This window comes from Peromyscus maniculatus, chromosome X (genome assembly GCF_049852395.1).
Source record: "Peromyscus maniculatus bairdii isolate BWxNUB_F1_BW_parent chromosome X, HU_Pman_BW_mat_3.1, whole genome shotgun sequence".
NCBI classification, from domain to species: domain Eukaryota; kingdom Metazoa; phylum Chordata; class Mammalia; order Rodentia; family Cricetidae; genus Peromyscus; species Peromyscus maniculatus.
The window spans coordinates 27,075,097-27,085,133 of record NC_134875.1 but is presented as its reverse complement, the minus strand read 5'-3'; the positions used below and the strand labels follow the sequence as shown (position 1 = coordinate 27,085,133).

The window sequence follows — 10,037 nt, the reverse complement described above, 5'->3', positions numbered from 1 at the left end:
TTAATTTCGCAGGGCTTCCTTCTAGTTCAAATGACTCTCCGGCTTCCTTATCATAGATAAATATATAGTAAATAATATCAATATATCTGGACATAAAGATTATTTTTCCAGATTCTTGTTATTTATTTCACATTCTGTTTAGAATCCTCTAGGAACTGCTGGACATCCCCCCCACCCCCACCCCCCCACCCCCGCGCAATACCCTCTGGGTTGAGACAATACCTTCGAAGTCCTCACCACCAGATCAGGGGTGGAGCTGCTAAGAAACAACCTAAGACTGAAAGCAAGTCAGCCAGCAGCTTCATCTCCTTCGCAAAGCCTGTCTCCCTGGAGTTAACGGAAAGTCATCAGAGTTCGAACATGGACCACAGGCTTCTAAGCCCTTCAAGTCCCAGGGATGGCCTGCGATATAAACACAGGAAGGATTTATTCCCTTGGCCAGCGGGCAGTCCTTAGGGTAAAGGGGAAGGGTCAGGGGGCTCAGATTGGTGTCTTGAGAGCCCAGAGGAAAAGAAAGCAGAAACCAAGCCCTTGGTACTCTTCTAGCCAGGTTTTTCTCTCCAAGTCTTGCAAGCTCTCTCTTTACAGACCTTTCGTCCCCCTTCTTCCCCACTCAGGTCTCCCCGCCAACCCAGATGCTTCCACACCCAAGCAAGGGATGTCCACTGAGGGTGACCCAAGGTTTTTGCAGCCTGGGAGGTTGCCACGAAGAGTGGGCCGAGCGGGAGTCGCGAGACGAGGCGACAAGAGTAGGCATTTTTCTTTCCCTAGCACCTGTCCCACTTCGGCGCCCGGGCTGGGGCTTCGCCTGAGCGCGGCCTGAGTTCTGGAGCGCCAGAACCACGCACGGAGGTCGCCAAGGGTGGGGGACCGGAGGAAGGGCGGGGTGTCTGGCGGGGGCGTTCCCCTCAGGCAAGACCCCCGCCCTCCTACAGAGACCGAGTCAAAAAACGGGGAGAGCATGTTACATATAAAACCAGAGCGAAAACGATCGCTCTCCGACCCCGAACGGCGTTGCGGCACCCCCCCCTCCTTCCTGGAGCGGAGGGCTGACCGGGGAAGGTGGCTCAGTTCTTCCCCCGTGGCCAGTGCGGGGTCTGCGGCTGCCCGGCGAGGTTCCGGCTTCCCCGGGGCTGGTAGGGGGGAGCCCCGAGAACTGCAGGCCCGCCCCCTTCTTCCTCCTCCTTCCCCTCCTCCCCCACGTGTCCTCCCGGAGCCCAGCGGCCTGATCCCAGCACCCCCCCCCCCTCGCCGCCACCTCCCTCCTACTCCCGCTTCGCCCGCTTCCCGGGCGGTGTGGAGAAGAGCAAAGTTGCGACAGCAGCCAGGGGGCTCTGCCCAGGTGAAGGGGGCGCTGTGACGGGGGCGGGAACGGCGTGGCCCTGCGGCGGGGGCGGGGGGGGGGAGGATAAAGAAACTTGCTTTCCGCAGCCCCCACCCTGAGCGGGTTCGGATCTTGCGTGAACCGAGCCCTCGTGGAGACGCTGCAACGCCGCCAGGACCGAGGCCGGCACCCCGACCCGGACCAAGACCGGGACCGCGCGCTTGGGCGGGCTAGCCAGGGCAGGCAGGCCGGCACCCAGGCAAGGGCGGGGTGGGTGACCGTACACCGGACCGAACCACGGACTCCGGTGGCGTGGGCGCGGGCCGAACCCGGACCGGGCCGAGTTGGGTGGCGAAGTAGGACGTGGATTCGGGGGGCGGGGCGCAGCGGGAGGGGGGAAACCAGGCCTGGCCTGACTGGCCTGGGCGTGGGGGCGGGGGGCGAGTTCGGGGCACTTGCTGGGCTCCGGACCGAGCGCTAGGGCGGGGCGGCGCTAGGGGCTGGGCCCGACCGGCGAGGAGAGGGCGAGGGGAGGGAGAGCAGGGGGTGGAGTAGGGGCGTGGAGTTGCGAGCGGGGTCTGGCCTCGGCCGGGGGCGAAGGTAGATCTGCGGGGCCGAGAGCGGAGGGAGGGAGGCCCGAGGCAGCGCGGCGGCGGCGGCGAAGGCCAGCTTCCGCGGAGTTTGTGCCCGGGCTTCCCGGCTGGGCTCCGGGCCGCCTTATGCGCACAAATGGGGTTAGGGGACTGACTGGTTGGTAAGCAACTCCCAGTGTTAGACGGTGTTCCGTGGCGATTCCCGGAAAACTGAGGAAAGACGCCGTCTGCAATATGCCGCACCCCCCACCCACCTCTTAGCATCTGGATTCTGCTCTTTGGGGGCCATGGACCCTCCCCACCCCAATCCTTTCACTCTTTCAGCACCCCTTCCGTCTCCCCCTCATCCTTGGCCATCTGAATCTCCTAGGGGTATGCGTTTGAGGGGTGGAAGGCGTCGGGGGTTGCACTTTCCCTCCCTTGGGGGCAGCCTAGTTTGTATCACATTGGTGTGAGGTAACGTCGCTTGGCGTCGTGTGGACATTGGGCTTTAGATAATTTAACCCTCCCTTCCAAGCTCTTTGATGGCTTTTAAGGAAAAGGACGGATCCCTGGATTTTCAGGACTAGAATGGGGTTTGAGGACTGGGATTCACTCTAAGCTCACTTCCACTACCGACCTCCTTACTACGAACCATTTCTATAGGGACTCGAACGTGGAGGGTGGGATACGGGAGCATTAATGTGCTTCTCTGTCTTTCTACAGGGTCGGCGTGGCGAAGGACAGCTAGTGTCGGAGGAAAAGTAGACACACACCAGTTCAACTCCGGTCGCCCCCACTATTACTTCGGTGAGGGGGACAACGCTAAGGGGATGCTGGTGGGTTGGGGCCCAGTGTAAGAGTAGGGGTGAGTAGTCGCCCCCAGAGGGATTCTTCCCTGGTGGGGAGAGAAAGGCGAGCCCCAGCTTCGGGGAGGGTTCCAGGGAAGGAGATGGAGGGTGGCGACGACAAGGAGGGGGGGTGCGGGAAGAATGGAAGAGTCACACCCTGCTTGCAAGGGGAGCCTCCCTCAGGCTCCTGGGAAAAGGGGACTGAATACGTGTGCTCTGTGGTACCGGGGCAGGGGAGGTCTGGGGATGGTTCAAAGAGTGATTTGCACCCTGGTTCTGTCACTAGTGGCCTGAGAAAGTCAGGTCGGGGCATAAGGTGGAGAACGTTGGAAGGAAGGCAGACGACCAACCCTCTGGCCTCGGCACCCTGATCATCTCCCTTCCTCAACCTCCCTCTTGAGGGGCGTCGGGGTGGGGGGCGTGGAGCTCTTGGAGCCCCGAGGATTGAGTGCCTCCGCCTTTCTTGGGAGTCTATCTTTTTGCCCAGCTTGCTTCGAGCTACCACTGCCTCCCTCTCCGGAATCCGCTCGGTTCTCTCAGCGATCCCCTCCTCCTCCTCCTCCTCTCCCCTCCCCTCCCAGTGTCACCGGGGCTGCTTGGCTCTGCCCCCTTCGCCGCCGCTTGCTCCCAGCTTTAGTCCCTCCCTCTCATGCTTACTCCCTCCCTTCGCCGCCTCCTCCCCATCCCCCCCCCCGTCTAGGCAGCATTCTGGGAGTTGTAGTATCTTGCAGCGCTGGCTGGCGCCGCCCGCGAACAAGGCCGGACTTCACTTCCCGTCGAGCTCTGCGACCGGCACCCACTCCACCAGGCTTCGCTCACACACACAGACACACACACACCGCTCTCCCCCTCACTCTTTCGCTCGCCGCGGCGCTGCCAGTGTGTGGCTCTGTCTCTCCTCGGCTTTGCTGAGCCCTCCCTTCTTCCTCTCAGTTCCTAGAGTCCGACCGCCGCCGCCGTGAGAGGAGAAGGAGGTCGGTGGCGATAAGGGGCGGAGGGGGGCATCGGATCCCAGCAGTGTTAGGCGGGTGGTGGTTCAAAGAGGGTGAGAGGGAGCTCGGGTGGCGGCCTGAGCCTCCCTGCGGAGCCGACCCGGGAACAGGTGCGTCTTTTTTCTCTCTCCCCCAACCCCTCCACCCCTTTTGACTCCCCGGCTTTTTCGTATTCCCCCACCCGCTTCTTTCTATCCTAAGCCTTTCCCCAACCCTGTCCGTTCTTCTCCCCTCAGCCTCTCAGCTTGCCCCCCGGGGGCGCCGTCCTCTCCGTGTCCCCGGACGTAGAGCTCCCTAGAGCTCTCTCTGTCCTCGCCCCTCCCTTCGGGACAGCTCCCCTCCACTTCCCACCTTCGTACCCCATCCCTGCCCTGCCCTATCCCCTTCTCGACCTCCTTCTCTTTTAGCCAGGTGAGACTTGTTCAGCACGATCCAAGAGAGTCTTCCTCTCGGCTGGGCGGGGGTCTCCATGGAAACGGGGGTCGGTAGATACTGGAGGGGGGAACCATAGGAATTACCCCACTCCACAGAAAGGGAGGTGGAGGCTATGGTCTTGGAACTACCTGGCCCCAAACCCTGATCCAAGGATCCGACGATCCGAAGGGAACCTGGCCAACAGGGCAGGGCGAGAAAGGGCTTGTTATTTTTTTTGGGGGGGGGGGGTGTCCGTGATGAAGTCTTGAAGAGACCGGGAGAAAATGCCCTCCAACCTTAGAGGTGGAGGTGCGACGGGTGCTTTCTCAGGGTTGCTTTCTCCCCTGTTCTGGGGTGCAGGAACCGTAGGGTAAGGGGTACCCCTAGGTGGCGGCGGGGCCTGGGTTCGGGAGTGGGAGTGCTGTGATGGGGGCAGGGGCAATTATCCGAGTCCCTGGAAAAAAGGCGGGGGATGACTTCGGAGCGCCCAAGCTCCGCTGCCCTCGCTCTAGGGGCGGGGGCTACCGGGCCAGGCGAGGCGGGGAGGGTGTTCAAATTGAAGGAGGATGAGATGGGGGCAATTCATACTGGCCCCGGCGAGCCTGGTGGGAGACCCGGCTTGCAAGCCCTCAACCCGCTTCGCGCCAGGCCTGGAGGCAAGGGGTCTGAGAGGAAAGCAGAGGGCTGGAAAGGAGGGAGGCTCCGGTTACGGGGCCAGATTTCGGGATCAGGGGCAATCCCCTGGCCCTTGGAGAAGGAGGGAGAGGGATGGCCGCGAACCCCAGGGTTCCCCCACCCTGGTTCCTAAGGGGCATGAGGAACGGACAGCAGGCCCAGCGGAGCTGGATTCGAGCAGATCGTGGCCAGGGATTGGGGGGGCTTAGTGGTGGTCTTCGGGGGGGAGTAGTCCGGCGGCGGGGCGGGCGGGCGGGGCGTGGGGCTCCGGCGGGCGGCGGGGCGGGGCCGGGGCGGCGCTGCTGCCGCTGCCGCCGCCGCTGCTGCTGCTCCTGCTGGGGCCGCCGCCGCCGTTGCCGCCGCCGCCGCCGCCGCCGCTTCTGGGCGGGGAACCGAGGCCAAAGAGAGTCCCGTGCCGGGGCAGAGGGCGCAGGCGGCGCGCGGTGGGGAGGGGGCCTTTCCGCGGGCGGGGGCAGGCTGGGGGTGGAGTCCCCGACGGGGGGCGGTACGAGCCAGGACGACGACGACGAGGAGCCCCGGGGGCCCGGTGCGTGGAGGACGAGGTGCTGGGAGAAGGAAGGGGGGGTGGGTCCCGCGACGGGCCTCGTGGGCTTGGCTCCCGGAGGTTCGGTTTTGGGACAGAGCCCTATGGGGGCACCCAGAGGCCAGGAAAGGGATAGAGAGGTGAACTGGACGGTGGAGGGGGCCCTCCTCGCCGGGGTCCCGTGGAGAGGAAGGCTGGGCCGGAGGGACGTCCGGGCAAGGCTGGGAGGAGCCGGCCACACCAAGGCTGGGGTTTTCGTGTTATGGAGGTGCAGGAGATTGTTGTATCGAAAGATGTGGTCGAGGGGAAAGGCGGGAGGGAAGCACGCTGCAAACCCAAGAGGCCCAACACCACAGGCCAGTGGGGGTGCCCTTCTGTTCCACTGAGCCTCCCCTCTCCTCTCGGTATTAGAAGCACTGTTTTTGTTGCATTGTTTTGAGATTTTCAAGGTTGCCTCATCAAACTGTCGACGTGGTGATACTTTCTCATTCTTGCTGTTTTCTAGAGTAGACAGTAAGGACAGCCTTCACTTGGTTGAGCATTCTTCTAGCCCAGCGTTTTGTGGCTCTTTGCATGAGTGTGGGAAGGGGGCCTGTAAAGCAAGCCACAGATGAATACTTTCAAGGCGATTTGGAGGTCGTCCCCATGACACAGGGGTAGAGTACAGTTGCAGATAGCTTTGATCAGACTTTTGGGGTACACTTGAAGGCTTCAAGGATTAGTCCCATGCTTCTTTCAACTTAGAAGGCTGTTTCTCAGAATCACACTGCAGAAACATTTCGTGGAGAAAGAAATGGGACATGAGTTTGGAGTTGGGAGTTGATAAGGTTCATGATAAAATTCTAAGGATGGAAGGGAGTTATCTTTTTTAGTGGCCATCTTATGTTATTCTGTTTAGTATGTCCTGTCCTTGAATGTTGGGATTGAGGGCCCTTTCTTACTGGGGACACTGTAGGTGGCATAGCCAAGGATGTTTGGGCAGAGTTTTAGGGTACTCGAATTGAACATGATGTCACCATGTGGTACTGAAGATGACAGTCTGTAGGAAAGAAACTTACAAGATTCCACTGGGGATTAAACGGGATAATCCCATTCCAAGAATCACCCAGAGGCTCCAAAAGGAAGTGGAAGGTTGAGAAGGAACCTGTAAAATTTTGACAGAGAAACAAAGGTAGCAAGAAAGACTGAGGGAGGACCAGGGGACTTGATGAATCAGGTTAAAAGAATCAGAAGTTCCATGATGGATTTGAGGACTGACATGTCCATGTTGAGTAGTTTATGAGGATATTGGTAGCAGGTACTTTTTGCACGGGAGGAAACTGGCTTGAGGTGAATCTGGGAGATGAGAGCCACAGGTCTTGGCACAGAGGCTTATTAAAACTGACTTTGTTAAAAGGGATTTTCACACACACTTAAGCACAGGCAGTAATGAAAAGAGGCACTTGTGGGGGGGGGATAAGATATAACCACATGTGGGTATGGGCTAATCAAGGGAAAGTCACTCTAAAACTTACTTTGAAAAGTTTGACTCTTGCTGGGTGGTAGTGGTGAGCACCTTTACTCCAGCATTCAGGAGGCAGAAGCAGGCAAATATCTGAGTTCCGAGGCCAGCCTGGTCTACAGAACAAGTTCCAGGGTGGCCAGGGCTGCAGAGAAACACTGTCTCGGGGGAAAATAAGTCTGACTCTCTTACCAGATTTGCAGGCAGAGTAAGTTTCTTTTTGTTCTGACTCTGATAGGAAGAGAACTAGATACCTACTTGATAGAGAAAGGGAAGGGATGCAGAAGTCTGGGTTAAACAGACTAGTTCTCTGAAACAGAGCAATAAGGAAGGGCTGGTTAATTGTTGGGATAGGGCAGAGGAAAGCTAAGTGAGTTGTAGCCAGCTTTGCTGTTGGAGTCTGTACTGTTCAAAGTAAAGGGAAGTTCTAGAAGATAAGGGGGCTGTACCAAGGGCACTCTTAGGGATCTGGGTTTTGTTTTTTTTTGGCCAGGGAAGGTGTGTGTGTGTGTGTGTGTGTGGAGGGGGGGGCAGCAGGAGGAGATCCTTTTCCTTCTCACTGCCTTAGAGGCTCTTGGTAAGCAAAGGAGGCTTCTCTGGGGGTGTGTATCTGTGCCTTGTTCATGATGCAGTCTACACAGGCAGGCAAATGCTTGTAAAGGTGGCAGAGGATCTCAACACATGATTAATCTGCACTGTGGGCTTTAGGGAAGAGCTTTGCTGAGAGAAACAGAATCATAGGAGAAAAAAGTTTTACCACAAGACAGAAGGAAGGCAAAAGAAGTCATAAAGCAGGTCGGTAGGGCAGTGAAGGGGGAAGGAAGGTGACCATCACTGTTCCCATGTCAGGTCTAACTAAGGAGAAAGCAGTACCTTGAATTCTCCAGGGTAATGTTTTTCCAAAGAAAGTTTGAAGAACCCTTAGGGCTCTTTACACTTTAGTGCTAGAATTGCTAGAGCAAGTAGGAAGATCATGGGTAAAAATAGGGCTAGGGAGAAACTGGCATTTAGAAGAAAATAGAAATAGAAATATATTTACCCATAAAGAGGTAAAGGTAGTATACATGTTAAAAATGTAAAATTCACAATATGGGCTGGGCATGTAGAATGCTTGCCTAGCATGTGTGATGGCCTGAGTTCAAGCCTCAGTGTTGAAACAGAAAACGAAAATGCACAGTGTGAAAGAAGAGAGTCATTAAGAGTGATAGGAGAGAAGCATTCAGATGCTATATGGAGCTGGTGTTGAGAAGTGTAAAAATTAACTTTCCATAGCCACTACTGTGGAGGACCCAGGAAACAGAGGGCTGGAATTAAGTGAAACATTCCTTAGGAAATCCTGATGAGTATAAGGATTCTGAATGGGGAAAGGGAGTATTGATCTCAAATAGAATGGAGAATAGCAGAAACTGGGAATACACCTGTTTTTCCGATCTGTAAGTGGGAGGAATCCTGGATTTAAGGAGGTGAGAGAAATTCCAGAGTGAAACAAGGATCAGAGATAAAGGATGAAGAACAAGGATCTGAGAGCCTTAGGCCAGACCTGGATGGTGGGGTTAAGGGCACCAAGAAGAGACTAATCAGGGTTGGACTGGACTACATTTACACTGGTTTGTGAATTCTAGGTGGAGCTGTCTGGGACTCATTGGGTTGGCTGTTAGAAGCATAGAGCTCTTTCCCAGGGCGAGCTAGCCTCTGAGAATCCATGGCAGGAATTCCATGTTGAGTTTGGGTGGGAAAATGAACACTAGAGGGGAACCGAGGGAATAGGGAAAGTGAAAATTATTGACTAATTAAACTGAAAAGGGGGGGGAGAAAACACTGATGAGGATGTGAAGGAAAGGGGAGCGCTTAGACCCAAGTTTTTTTTTTTTTTTTTTTTTTAAGGAAGAAAGGAAATTTCTTATCGTTAGCACTGGAAATCAGTTTGAGTCTGTGTCTGCTTGAATGTTTAGTGTCAGGACAGTTAAAGAGAGAAGAAATAAGTAATCTACCTTTCTGTCACTAGGGGATTCTAGGGCAGTATTTTATATAATCACTTATATGAGCCAGGCATTATTCATGCCAGTCTGTAAAATGTAGGAAACCATCTTCTTTCTAAATCATATCATTTCCTGCTATTCATAACTTTAAAATGATCTTTTATGTTGAAAATGTTCTTTAGTGAATTAAAGTTGTGTTCTGGTCAAGAGGAAAACTTAGCTCTGTTTCTTCCCCCACAATCCCAATAAACTCTTGTAGTTTTCCTTTTTTTTTTTTTTTTTTTTTTTGTAAAGCCATCACAACTCTTTCCTCATGTAAAAATGGATCATTTTTAGCAGAGTATGTGTAGATTTGTTAAGGAACAATGAAGAAAAAACTCCTGAGTGTGTGTGTGTGTGTTGGGGGGGGGGGAGGAGAGGAGATGGGACTCCAAGGGAAGAATACCCTGAATCTTTTTTTGGTTTGGGGGTTTTTTTGTTTGTTTTTGTTTTTTTCTGAGACAGGGTCTATGAAGACCAGATTTTCCTTGAACTCACAAAGATCTGCCTGCTTGTGCCCCTACCTCCCAAGTGTTAGGATTAAAAGTGTGTGCTACTATGCCCAGCCTCTTTTTTAAAAAAAATAAATTGCAGGCTGGATGTCAAGGTTGTATTTGCCCTGGTAAATGAATTGTGATGAATCTGAAGATGTGGCTTATTATTTGTACAATACAGTAGTTTTTAAATTTCCCCAATAGAGTTAAATGTGACTTCATTTGGAGTTGAAGAGTTTAGCTTGGCTAGAGATTTGGGAAGGACTGAATTCTATGGAGGAGTAACTTTGTGTTTGAGGCTTCTTTACTGTCTGCTAAGAAAATTTGCTTACTTCATTACTAAGGTGTGTCTAGAAATCTTGGTGTTGGTTCCATTTAAGGGTACAGTAGAATTTTTTCAATGAAGGGGTATGAGAATAACAAGACTTTTGTTTTTCTAAGTTTTGTGAAATGTATAATACACAAATATGATCCCAGGGAGAAGATGCACTGAATACTTGGATCTATGAGACGATTGAATATATTTTCTCATGAAGAGTCTTTGCTCAGTTGAACTTGGTTCTACCATGCCCAGGTGAGCTTGCATCCTAATTAATCTACTGCTTCAGAGACAGACCTGTGTTTTTTGTTTTTTTTTTTTTTTTTGGTTTTT

General features: G+C 54.2%; 1 protein-coding gene across 13 annotated transcripts in view; it reads left to right on the top strand.

Annotated features, from left to right (window-relative positions):
* The first annotated feature begins 1,211 nt into the window (after window positions 1–1,211).
* Bcorl1 (BCL6 corepressor like 1) overlaps window positions 1,212–10,037 on the top strand; it is a 69,143-nt gene continuing 60,317 nt past the window's right edge. For 5 of the 13 annotated variants that reach the window (XM_076562349.1, XM_015989946.3, XM_076562350.1 and 2 more), the window contains exons 1-3: window positions 1,923–2,078; window positions 2,623–2,706; window positions 9,863–9,959. The gene's annotated coding sequence lies outside the window, so the exon portion shown is untranslated. Of the gene's footprint in view, window positions 1,343–1,922; window positions 2,079–2,622; window positions 2,707–3,451; window positions 3,850–9,862; window positions 9,960–10,037 lie in introns of those variants that run through there. The other 8 variants (XM_015989948.3, XM_076562348.1, XM_015989945.3 and 5 more) reach the window with 7 other exon arrangements.